The following is a 14,140-nucleotide window of genomic DNA, read 5'->3' as shown; positions in this document are numbered from 1 at the left end:
CGGGGGGAAGGCAGCTAGCCTTGACCAAAAGCTGAGAAATGCGATTCCCGGTGACTCTAAAGTTATTGTTTTTACAGCAAACGTCATTAAACCATGTCTTTGTTTCTACTTGTACACATGTTAAATGCAGAACATTTGTTATGTGGGTGAAGGGGATTTGTAGTATTTCAAAGGCACCTTTTATAGATCTGTGCTGAGTAGCAAAGTAAAGCAACAAGTCGCACAACTAAATATAACCGTATTTTCTACTATGCTATGGAGACCTTAACCTCAACAATACAACTTATCCCACGACACTCACACATGGGGTCGTCTCTTCCAACACTTCCTTCTGCATGTTTGTGTGTCTGTGTGTGTGATGGGTGTGCCCATCCTGCTGTTGATAGTGTTACATATTTCAGTCAGATTCCACGGTCATACATCTGGGTGCATTTGAGACCCGAGATAAGGAGGGATTTATGAAGGCAGCCCTCTGCTAAGTCAAGGTGAACACCAGAGATATGATGCTTCTGTGTGTGTACGTGTGGTGTGTGTGTGAGTCAGTGTTTTGTGTGAGAGAGATCACCATACACCATAGACATGCATGTCTGATTTAGTGTGTGTGTGTGTGTGTGTGTGTGTGTGTGTGTGTGTGTGTGTGTGTGTGTGTGTGTGTGTGTGTGTGTGTGTGTGTGTGTGTGTGTGTGTGTGTGTGTGTGTGTGTGTGTGTGTGTGTGTGTGTGCACACCATTGACGTCGTATTTTCAACTTAACTATTCCCTCCGTGGAATGCCTGTGAAGGATTTGATGCCTTATGGTGCCTGAAATCCATCCTTTTAATATCTCAGTATCATTTTATTCTTTCATTCATTCTTTTTTTTCCCGCCAACTTAATCCTTTTCTTGGCCACAGGGCTGAAGCCTTTCACAACTTACATTTGGCAGGAGGATCTGTGACGAACTAGTGACGTGTTTTAGGTGTCTCCCTGCTTTTTTGTGCCATGAATCCAATGATTTAATTTGAGGTTGTTCATCTAATATTAATTCATATAACTTTGTCTGTGTCTGATATTTTCATATGACTGGCACTCATAACTGTCATTGTATATGAAGGCATTGCACCTATGACTTCAAGTTTTAACTGATTCCTTAATCCTGTGGTTAAAGCTAATATGCAAACAATGCAAACTAGACATGCACATCCAGATACCTTCAAAGGCATGTGCTGTGCCAATAGAAGACAGCAATGAAAACATGAAAAATGGTCTGCAGCTTCCTCCAGTGCAGTTTAATAGTACATCCACCAAGCTAACCTTATGTTTGTGTAGCAGGATACAATATGCTCCAGAACATAAATAAAATAATATCCATGCATACTGATATGCACAGAACAGACAAACCAAACACTGGCTAGCAGCCACCATAGGTTCTCCTACATGCTTAGCTGGTTTTAATGTGCAACCTCACTGTTAGACGCCACCAAATCCTACATACTGGTCCTTTAAATATTGAAAAGGCATCAAATGCTCACTTGCAGCAACACAACGCAGCAACCAGCAGCTGCCATTAATTAAGTGTTGCTTTTCCATCTGCCATTTCTTATTAGTAGGTGGAGGCTCATTAGACGCATTCGCTTTTCATATGGGTCAGTTGCCACCTTCAGTTTATTTGCCTTCGAAAAATCTCCACCTTCTCTCAACATGCTCTCCAACAATCATGGTCAGGGGTGCTTTACCTCCTGTGGCTCAGGTCATCTAGCGGTAGTCCACTTATCAGAAGGCTGTTTGTTCGATCCTTGGCCTCGACAGTCTACATGTTGAAGTATCCTTGGCCAAGATACTGAAATTGCTCCCTCCCCTATGCCGTGCCTTTGGTGGGTGTGAATGTTCAATGCTCGTAATGATAAATGCAGAAAAAGCACTTTAAGTGGTCATCAAAGTCCATTGACCATTTGTCATTTCGACCTGGGCACAAGTGCACTAAGGGCTCTTATGCATTACAGAGATCTATCAACTTCACTGTGTGTGGTGTTTTTTGAGAAATAACCTGTAGCCAATCAGGTGGCTGTGCCTTGACCACAGATTGACGGTGTGCTTTAATGTGACGCTAGCTTATTTCTTTTTTCATTTGTGCTCTGATAAACAGTAAATTCATCAAATTCAGTGCCCCATATAGCTATTTTCCCAGCTACTGTAGCTGCCATGCTTCATGAGACCCACGTGAGTGGGGTTTCCATCATATGGTGGTGGATCTAAAGTGCGTTGGAAAAACAGTGGAAGTGTCAGGCAGAGTGAGGAGGCGTACCTGAGGTGACATTTTAAGTTCTAAATTGTCGTTGGAGGTCAGAGTCTCTGGGCTCTTTTTCGAGCTCTGGTGCATTTTATTGGATCATGCAGTTTTTGAAAGCATTTTAAGCCATGCCAAAGGAAACCATGGTTTTCAGATTTGGGGACAGCAACTTTCTGGGAAAGTTGGATAGGTGATAGCAGCAAGTAAGTTTTGGGAGAATACGATTGGAGGCATCGCTGCTGAGGAGAGTAGTGTTGGGTGATGTGTGTCACTCTCTATTGCGTGTCTCTCGGCCCGCCACCCCTTCCACTGGCACACTCCTAACTGAGGAGGATCGGACTGCACAGCACCCAGCGACTCCTGCCTCCTCGCATTTTGTTATGTCATCGAGGAGCCTCTCTCTTTTTTGACTTTTCTCTCAGGTCTCTCAGACACCCTTGTCCTCCCTGTCACATAACTTTCTTCTCTGTCTCTTTTCACCCCCCTACAAAAAAAGAACTTTAATGCCTTTATCTGCTTTATTTATCACTCCATCGCAAGGCTGCAGAGAACTGGGACAGAGAAGATAAAGAGGTTTTTTTAAGGGGGAATATAAATGTGTAACTCCCTTATTCTATTACACTGTGTTTTGTACATATGCTAAATGTCTAAGAAGTGGCTATGAGTTGGTTTCATGCATTTCACAATTAACTGTGGTCAGCCGCTCTTTTGACCACAGAAAAGCTCAGACTCCAGGCCATGTGAGCACTGGCCACTGGAACTTTCCGTCTCTGTCTGCACTTTGTGATTATGTTTAATTCTACTTAGTGTCAGTCAACACCGACAGGAAGTAAGGCGAGTCTCCACGAGGAAATACATCACGTTCAGCTTCGCATTGTCACATTCGTGTCTTCTTATGGGACGTGTTTGTTACAACATTTAATTTCATGCTGGAATTGACACCTGCAGGACATTTTTATTTTGAAAATCGCTGAAATACAGAAGTAAAGAGACTAGAGCACTTCATGAGCACAATATTGTCCTTTAACTGTCCCACGAGTAAAGAGTGTGTCTGGCTGCAGGTCTCTAATTAACAGCATGTTGTATTCTTGTGTCACACTGCGTGCATTTTTTTGTGGATCACATAATGGATTTTTCAACCCTACTGTACAGCGGCATCCTGGAAAATATTAAACCACCAGTGACAAAATACCTTTTTCCTACATGGGTATAAGGAAAGAACATTGCCACCATGGGAGCGCAGCGTAATTGGAATACACTCTCACCCACACTGAGCTTCTTCACCAAGTTGGTCAATGCTTTCTGTGCTAAATGGGCAAAAGGTGCCCCTGTGTATTTGTGATACTATTTATGTCTCACTGTGGTGACACTAATGACTACTGTTAACAATGTCCATGCTTCTGGCCCATGGTTATTGACTGTAGGACTGTTAGCACACAGTCGACCTCTCTACCTCGTTTTGCCTTGTTCTATCTATCTATCTATTTCCCCTCAGGGATCAATAAAGGAATTCTGATTCTGATTCTGATTCTGATTCTGATTCTGATTCTATCTATCTATCTATCTGATGTCAGGTGGTTGTGATGATGATGATTTCTCGTCAGGATGGGAAGGATGTACATACTCGAGCTGAGGGAGGTTGTAGCAACTTAGCTTGTCGTTGCTTTGCAGCTCAGTGATCTCTGTCGTAGGTTTGTCAGGCACAACAGCTGGTTCCACATTAAACAGCGTATCGAGTACACTCAGTTCCTTTTGTTTACTTTTCATGTCCTGAAACCTCTCGGCAAATGTCTGAAGGAGTTTTTCACACTCACCCTCATTTTCAGATGTCACAGCAGGCTTTTGTTCTTCCAGAGTAGTTACCTCTTTCCACATACACTTGCCACGGCTTTAATTTCACTTCAAATGATTTCACACTCGAACGCAGAAAGCTGAGAAGCTGGCTGGAGCTTGAGGTTCTTGGTAATGTCCACCATGAAGACATAAATCACACGCAGGATATTTCTACATGGATCCAGACACACTCCATTAAACCATAGTCAGTAAACAAAGTTTATTTGCAAATAATAGCATTCTGTTTTTATTTACGTTTTACACAGTGTTACAACTTTTTTGGAATTGGGATTATATCATGTTCATGCTGAAATAAAGCTCTAATGAGACCTATTTCACCCACTTCACTTATGAGCCCCTACCGTTGCAGCTATGGATGAATCTGGACTCATAACACGATGGATCCACCCACAAGCAGCTGATTGCGGTAGGCGTCGGCAGCCCATGGCAGTCATCGCCACATTCAGTCCAGCAGCTGAGCATCAACTTCTTCACTTCATTTCATCTAATCAAGCAACCTTGAAAGCATCTCTCCTCTCACTGACCCACATAGGTGCTAATCACTAATCACCATTGCCTTTTCCATCCAGTTAACTCCACCTGCAGCCAGCTGCTTCCAGCGCCTGACAGGATCAACCACCCACAAAAACACTCACCACCACTGTAAGAGCTCATAACAGAGCGGCTTCACCTAATTGAGTATGCACCATTAAAATAGTCCCTGTTGTTGTTTGTTTTTTCAAGTTTATCTACTCACAGTACTCAGAAGGCTTCATGCACTGAGTAGTTCCTCTTGTCCTTATTGGTCCTGAAGAGATACAAATCAAAAGCCAGAGTCCTTTGTAAACGTAGAAATTCAAGGAATCTGAAAGTCAAGGGTACGTCTTTTAGTATGAATTTTTCTGTTTGGGTTAATATAGATATACTGCAGCTCAGTCAGGAAACACTGTTTGGACACCCAAAAAGGAACCAAAATGACTGTATTTTTGGCAGATTATTGCAAGATTTTATCTAACTCAAATTGTTAAAGCCTCATATTAGCTTCAACCAAACTTAAGAATGGATTTTTGCCCAAAACAAGGATTGCGTATGTTGTCACTTACATCAAAATTGCTTTAGCTAGTGATTGCATCACGGCCAGTGTGGACAGGAAAAACAACCGCAGTGACCTAAGAGTCTTTTGGTGTACTGTTTGGGCATGTGAGCGCTAAAAGAGTGAACGTATCTTTTAAACTATTAGCTGAAATGCTTGAAATATGTACAATTAATAGTACATAGTATCATACAGTACATAGTAAGTCAGCATCACCAAACTTTTGTAATCTGCATCTATTTGATGATTTAAGCAGAGGGTGTGTTGTTCAGTCCCTGGCATTGGTAGAAAAGTGCATTCAGGCTGTTTTCTGTACATCTGCTTTAACTCACACATTGTCATTGCTGCTGTCCCTATGAGCAAGGCACATAATCCTCAGTCTCATTCATGAGTGACCCTGCAGAGTGACATTTCTGATCAAACACTTGAACGCATGTGAGAAATGAGGGGGGAAAAATTGAGGCTTTGATCTTCGTTCTGCTTCATTCCTCTCCAGATAGGTTGGTGGGCTCTGTCTGCACTGGCCCCACCTGTCATTATGGGGACCGTGGTAGAAAAAGAGGCACTGCACACTGTAATGACAAACTGAGGTGATGTGTGCAGATTATTAGCAAGCAAACACAATGACACAATTATTAGCAAGCAAAACAAAGATTTCTCTTGTTTTCTCTGCCTGACTTCTCTCTCACACACGTTTTCTCTTCACCTCTCTCTCTCCTGATCTCTCACCAGGTGCCTCTATCCAGTTAGATACTGTTTGAATGATCACATTCCCTGGCATGAGAGTGCTATGTAATTAACCTATGAGATTCTTGCAGTTGCAACGTGCCTTCTGCCTGCCTCAGTGGCCCCCTCTGGTGGATCATTACTGCCATCTTCTGGCCGAACAAAAACCTTGGTATGCCCACAGTAAGAGAAAGCTGTGACAGAGGAAGCTGTTGACATTTTCAGTCGCAACTATGCCTGAGATGACAGATTACTGTCCGTTCAAAAATCCCTCTCTGTCTCTCTGTCTTACATCTCTTCAGAGGTGATTAAGATCTGCAGAGGGACATCTGATGGGGCCCCTGTGAACTTTACACAGAAAAGGAAGAAAGGGTAAAGCAAGAGTTTAAGTATAAATAAGATAAAATAAACCCGACTAAGGGTTTTATTTATATAGCTCCATATAAATAAATGAATAAGAGTGTCTAATGATTTATTTATAGTTATGAATATGTTAGCTATGAATTCTTGAAATCAATCACTTACAAATGTCTTTATTTGTTTGTTATTTGCTTCTGTGTAGAGTTTGTTTTGTGGGTTTCCTTCAGGTGCTCTGGCTTCCTCAGACATGCAGGCTAATGGTGACACTTTGACTACACATATATGGATATTTAGCAAAACGAACACCTTCTAAAGTGCAGACTTTTCAAAACGTTGGCTTTGAGTACCCTTTTGGCAAACAATCATGTCATCACCTCAATTTGCAAATGCCCATGGTTGTTCTGTGTAATGAGCAGGCATTTAAAACAACAACAACGGCGGGTAAGTGGCTCATTTACATTTGGTTCGCACTGCTAGGCTGCTATTGTTTGTGCTTTGGACTTTATCGCCACCTACTGACCCCGACATGTTTGTTTGAGCGTTTGGAATCGTTTTTGCATTCCCTTGTGTATCGAGATATTTTGTAGAACGAGGATCATGTGGCCAGAAAATGTTTTTAAAAATATTCATACATGAGTGGCCAAGGTCTGAATTGTCCGTCGGTGTGATTCTGAGCATGACAGGTTGTTTGTCTCTATGTGTCAGCCCTGTGATGAACTGATGACCTGTCCAGGGTGTACCCTCTCGCCCAGTGTTAACTGGGATCAACCCCTGTGAAGGATAAGCTGGACAGTCGCTAAAATAACATGCTAGCTGTCTAAATTAGCAACTATTATTGTCATTATTAATGTTAGATTACCAAAGCAAACAGACGCCGAGTGCTAAGTGCCTCGTAGTAAAAGAAAACAACTTGTGAAACAGCAAAGTTTTAGTCTTTAGGTTTCTGCTCAGTCACTGCACCACCTTCAGTGCAACTCTGTGTCGGTTTTCTCCACTTTTTCCACTTTTTTCTCTCTGTTTTTATAGCTGCTGGAAGGACAACTCCTCATTGTGCCTGTCAGGATGAAACTTTCTGCTTCAAAACAAACTGAAAGTCACAGCGGGCAGGTGGAGGACCAGAATCAAACAGGGCCCTTTTAGGGAGGTTTGAAGGTTTTTATCATTGCAGCAGTGTCTTTAAGAGGGCTATTTTGCTGTCGCTGTCAATACTGTGGATTCAAATCAGTGAGTTCTTTGAGGGCCCCAAGTAGTTTCCTGCCTTGTTGTCCATACATGTACATATTTAATTATTTCTTCAGCTGTCTTTATTTCCCTGTCATGTGACAGTGAAATAACAATCTTTCTCTAACACCTCTCTGTTCAGCAGAGCATTATCTCAGCAGGGTCAGCGTGTAGCATTCAGTTAAACAATAATCATCCCTGTGAAAAGGTTTATTTTGTATCTCTGTAGATGCTACTTTTTTCTCTGCCTGGTAGACAGGTGTATTAGTATCAATTTCTCCCTAATTATGTGTGTAGTAGGTGCTTACAAAGGGTAATTACACAATGAAGCTGCATTGAAGGAGTTTTATCTTGGAAGCGTGATATAAAAACACTGTAATTATAGATAATGTGGGTGTAATTAGGTACATCTTAATGAACAGACTTTCAATGAGATGTTGCTTCGATGAGAGCAGGAGCTGGATAGGACTAGAAGACTTTTTGAACTTACTTGTAATGTCTTGTCCTCACTGACAACAACAATAAGCCAATCTGACCAAAAGATGGAAGATGGTGGCCTTGTTCGTTTCTACAAATCACATTAAAACTTAATATATATCATATCAACGTTCCTACAATAGGTCTCAAAGTGACGTATTTCAGATTACAGCTACATGTAAATGAGTTGACTTCCTCATGAGGAGGAGGAGAAGGCGTGACAGCAGACAAGATGACTGCCAAGCAGCAGACTATGAGTCGTGTATTCCTGCGATAAAACACGATTTTGGGGCGTATTCCAGCCATCTTTGAGGTGACAAACCTGGGTGTTTTAAGCCAAAACACATCTTTTCCTTACCCTAACCAAGTGGTTTTATGCCTAAATCTAACCAAACCTTGACCACAGCGCTGTCACAACATAAACTTGAAAATTGAAATGTAAAGACACAAAGCTTGAACACAAAGAAGCATAAAGTTTTGACATATCCGTGGTCTGCAGAAACAATGCCAGCCTTTATTCTGGCGACTGGGTTGACAGTTGATGTGAAAATGGGGGACATCTGTGTTTTTCGCCCATCAACGCGACCTCACAGTGAAGGCTAATCGATGCAGCAGCTGCTGTGTCTGCGCCCACCACATTTAACACCTGGGATGAACTCCATGATATCTTGGCCTTATTTCCCCATCTGCTGATAAACCCTGAACATTGCTAAGTGCCAAACATCATACAACACTTATAGCTGAAATGCATGAGGATTTTGTGGTGTATGCTCCTTATTCAAACTCTTCTTTGCCCTCCAGCTGGGATCAGATAGTAGCGACGGTGACACAGCTGACTGCCATGTTTTTCAGCAGTGACTTCGCTCTCTCTTAATTCATTTATTCCCCTGCTCCACTTCATCTCTCGCTGCGTACCTCTGCCTTCTTCCTCATCAAAGCGAAGGGATGTGATTTAGCCACCCTCCCCGCTGTGTTTGATATTCACACTTTCCTCTGCACTGATCCATCAGGAATGAAACCGCGCTTTGATCCGTACATGATTGGCCGTGACATGCGTGACATTCATGGTCTTGGCCTATCACATTCACATTCATCGTTAAGTCCACTCCCGCGCACTGCAAGGCCTCGGTCCTTAAACTTTAATCTCTCTCCATCTAACTACTTTTTCCTCAGGTTTGTCTCTCCTTCACTCCACTATTTGTTGTGTCACGGCTCTCAGAACCAAGGTTGTGATGCAACATTAAGGAAATGTGACAGGTTAAAGTGTCAAATGGAGCTGTTTGTCTCAACACAAAAGATGCACAGCAGTTATCATTTTGCAAGAACTATTCCAAATGTTAACTTTTATTAAAGGACACATTATTATATGATAAAGCCTTGAAGAAAAATAGATGTTGTTCTTCCCCCTCTGTGCTTCATAGGCCATTTTTTCTATTTTTGGAGTGTAATGGACCTCAAGCTGTGTCAAAAGTACGCATTTATAGCATATCATATTATTTAATACTCTGGAATAACATTGCATGTGGTCTCTTTGAATTGATGCCGGCTTTGAGGCTGCCTTAAGATTCCAGTCACATTCAGTCTTCTGCCTTGTTGTCTCTCAGCTTGTTGCTCAGGTCGGCTTTTAACTTGTACTGTAGCTTCATGGGAATTCACAGGAGGGGTGAGGACACAGATTGACATTTGTATATTTTAAAAAAATCTGCTCTGCCTAAATGTTGCCATCCCTGCTGACCCAGAGGGAGACAGTGATGTGTGACCAGACTTCAGTCCATCCACTAACGCCCTTTTGAAAGCCCTCCCTTGGCAGACATGGAAATGCTTTTAGTAGAACACATTATTCAGACTTTGGTGCCCCCTGTCTGCTGCCATCAGAGTCGCAGAGTTCATCCCCTGCCCTACAGCGCTCTGTTTGTCTGCTCAGGATGGCTAAACACCTGCTTCCCAAAACCCCACGAATATGCTTACAAATCAACAGAGCCAAGTGGGTGTGACTGCGTTGAGAAAGCTGATTTAAACCGCCTGAGCAGTTCCGATCCATCAACAGACCACAGAGCCTTTTCACAAGCCTGTTTTTGTGAGGTGTTCCTTTCACCTGAGCAGCAGAAGGAGGCGCAGTAAAAATGAAATGAAAGAGTAAAAGTCAGGCTCATGCCCAGTCGCCGCTCAGCCTGTAAAAGGGTGAAATATCGTTGCATCTTTTGATATTTTGTCTGCCAACAGTTCTCGGTTGCAGTGCCTTCAACCTTCACAAGCCTCGCTGGGTGCTTTTTCTTTACAGATGACAGGGGCCCGAATGTCATTTGATGCAGGCCTGGCAATTTGCTGAAGGGAACAGGAGGGAGAGGGAGGGAGAGTCAGGAGAATTAGAATGTATTTCAGGTCTGAGGCAAGTGGTGCATTGCTGCAACTCGTATCTCAGGGAAGGAGGGAGTTTAAAGCGGGGGGTATGTGGAGGAGAGCAGGCGGGAGGGGGAGGCTTTTGCAGCGAACTGTTGCTAGGAAACACTTGTGGCATCTCGACTCCCTCTCGTTGAAATGCCAGAACTAACTGACAGAGAAGCGGGAGTGAAATGTCAGTCCTATCCTCCCAGGAGTTTGAAGAATGTGCCGCGTGTTTCTATTTAAGTAGCCATGTTTATCAAAGGGTTCTCATAGAGTCAACACCAGCCTTTCTTCTGCCGGAGCACAGAGTGTCTGGGATGCAGGCTGGCTGGAGTTTCTCCTGCCTCTTTCTCGTCTGTTGTTTGTCTGGTTGGCTGCCTTTCTTTCTACGTCTTTGTTTGTTTGTTTTTTTACTCGTTCTGTCCTTCAAGATTTTTCCATCTATCTTCTCACTGCTTCAGGTCCACCTCCCTTCCTTCACTCACTCACTCACTCTCAGCTGAGCACCATTACTCCATCTCTCATTATTCTCCTCTTATTCTCTGTCTTTTATTGGTCTCCGGTGCTCCGTAATTCCCTCTCTCCTTTTCAAATTCCAAGGCATATGGTCCATCAGTGTAATCCTCTGCCCAGATATTTGATTATCAAAGCTGTCTGGCTGAAAAAAGGCTCAACTCTCCATTGGCCACTATTGAGTCCATTCTCCTACACTCAGTAAATTGTAATTCAGAGAGGGTAACCGGCTTGAATTAGTATAAAAGCATTCAAATTCTGCAGTGACCTCATCTGCACCACAATGCATCAGCAGAGAAAGACACACTTGGACATACAGATCAAGAGAAACTTGAATAAAGAAATAAAAAAAATAATCCTTCATTCTGGACTTTCTATTTGGTAAAAGAATAACACTTTTATTTCTGCGTTTAATAAAAAAAAACATCAAAAGTAACGGTGTTGCACATCTGTTAACATAATTACTTCTATCATACATGAATCATCTTTATGCTCCTGCCAGCAAAGTTTGTTTTCCGCCACCCAGCAAGCTCCCAAACTGTGTTACCACACCTAACCAGAAGGATTGCCTTTACGCTGTGCCATCCATGTAACCTTGAAGAAATCTGATTCTCCATCTTTGGCTTTCAGTACACACATAATGCACAAGACAGACGGCTTTATGCTTTATGGCTTCCATCCATGTACCTACGTTTCACTCTCCCACTGGGAGGGGATAAAATTCATACCATTGATTGACTTCCATTGCATTGTGTGAGGCCTTGAAGCTAATGCTCTCATTATAGATGCCAGGCTCATGCAGAATACTGTTTCGGGTTTTTTTTGTCTCGTTATGTGACAGCGTGAGGGCACAGAGCGGTGAGGCTTGACACAGCAGTCCTATTCTTGCGCAGCACACATACTAATGGTTTTGTATGCAGGGGTGTAATTAGGGCTATGAAAGGAGTGCCAGTCTTTACTCTACTGTGCAGTTGCTGCACCCTTAAGTGAAAATATCAAGAGTTCGGAAAACTCATACAACAGCCATATAGAGCAGGTCAGGACCATGCTCTTTGATGCCACAGAGACCCAACAATTCCCCCATGAGCAAGCACTTGACAACTGTGGCGAGGAAAAACTTCCTTTTAACCGTCATTAGGTTAACTGTGGTGAAAAGAAACGAGTGAGGAAGAGAAACGTGTATTGATGAGCATTGACAGCTGCTACATAGTGTGCAAAGGCACTTTTGGAACAACGGACATCATGTATTTCTGATTTTCACGGCACATTCTTACCTTCTGTATGTACCTGTTACGTGCATCCCCGAATATAATTGTGTTGCAGCTTTGTAGCAGTTGACACTGTACTAACTGCCCGACACGGCTGTGAACATAATCCAGGCGGTAATTACATTTCTCTCCACACTAGAATTTGGAAAACAAGTAAGTATTATATGAACCTAATTTCTATGACACAGTTTTGCAATATAACAAAATGAGAAATTGTAATAAAAGGTCTCTAAGTAAGATTCATCACATCATGATTTGAATTCCCTAATAATGTTATAAACATCACATTATGATTGTTCTGAAGACTTTCCACTGAGCTAATTTAGTGCGATATGCTGGAGGAATAAGAGTCACAAATAAGAGCTACAAAACACTGCAAAGTAAAATGAAATGTGTCAAGTGTTGCTCTGTTCGTAATAAATAATTTCAGGTGGAGCTGGAAGGTTATTTGTTCAGGCCTTATTTCCAGCTGCTTCCTCTCAGAGGTCAATAACTAGCTCTGTGTAACTTTCAGTATAGCAACAAAAAGTCAATAAAAGTGAGCCTTTTCCAGCGAGTAAATGGGTGTGTTTTCTAAAGGCCAATATCAATATTGACAGTGGGGGGACGTCCTGTGGCCCGGGCCTGCAGCTTCCACAGCAGGCTGGTTTTCCAACAGTCCCTGCTTTGTGTTTCTACCCACAGCGCCAGCCGCCACACTACAACTTCTCCATGAGACTTGTATGTATCGTTTCACTTTCTTTCACTAGAAAATCTGAGGAGTGTTCAGTCAGACATTAGTATGTGGTCTGCCTCTGTTTTGCACTGGAGATTTCATGTGTACTACTCTATAAATTGAGTCTGAGTGCAAGAAAATGCTTCAGTATTGATTCAGATATGAAAATTTGCATGTCTAAATAACCCTTATGTCCATATTAGCCTGCTGCTTTATATAAGAATGCTTATATTACTAGATCAATTATGTTTTCTGTCATTGTTCTGCAGACCTCTGAGTTCTGACCTGATCCTCTGCTGATCAAAATGCTGTTGAGGATCTGTCTCATTGCAGCTCTGCTGGTATGCTGTAAGTAGCCTACTACATGCACCAGACAACTGTTAACATGTATCATAACATATACACACATGTATACTCAATATGCCTGAAGTATTTCTGTATAATAACAACCAAAACACAAACACAGAGACACAAAATGCCTCCACACAACCATAACCATGCATGTGTAGGCTCACTCACACACACACAGCAATCTGACATTCCAGAGTACACTAATAAGATTCTTATTATAGAAACAATAAATGGTGTAGAAATATCTGCCTGCCCCTGGTGATTACCATGAACTGAGCCCTATTAGCAGACTCTAAACTCCTGTAAACATAAACCTTGGGGGGTTTGGGTCTATTGCTGGAGTGACTGTGTGTTGGCGCAAGTGGATGAGACATTTAAAGCATGATTGAATGCTTAATGCAACATTGCATAATTGCGTCTCACTGCAAAGCTTAAGGCACAGTCTGACTCCGAGGGACTGTTGAGCTACATGAAAATGTGACAGCGATCTTATTGCAGAGATGCCGCACAGTGGACACAGCTCTCACTCTGCAGTTGCATGAGAGGAACCCAGAAATGTGACAGTAATGTTTGTCGCTGTTTGCATCGACCTGTTCTGCTTAAATGTTGATGACACTTTGAGTGAGTGTCCCTTTGCCATCAAAGGTAAAAATCTGAAACAATGCAGCTGCCATATACCCTATTTCACAAAGCAGCAGGTCATTTTTCACTTCTTGTCACAAACATTTCCCAAATTCTTCTTTTGTGAGTTCAGTACATAATGCTCAGACCTACTAAAGCTATTCAACTTTGTCTAAAGAAACAGAGAAATCAAAGCTCTGTTGGACTCTTTAAAGAGTAATTATAAGATTAACAAAAAAACGAAATGACATTTTTTTTCTGATTTTCGCTAATTCTGTGTGTCCTTGATGATGTGCAGGCTGGTTGAAAC

Source organism: Chaetodon trifascialis, chromosome 16 (assembly GCF_039877785.1).
Source record: "Chaetodon trifascialis isolate fChaTrf1 chromosome 16, fChaTrf1.hap1, whole genome shotgun sequence".
Classification (NCBI taxonomy): Eukaryota; Metazoa; Chordata; class Actinopteri; order Chaetodontiformes; family Chaetodontidae; genus Chaetodon; species Chaetodon trifascialis.
This window is presented reverse-complemented; position numbering follows the sequence as displayed.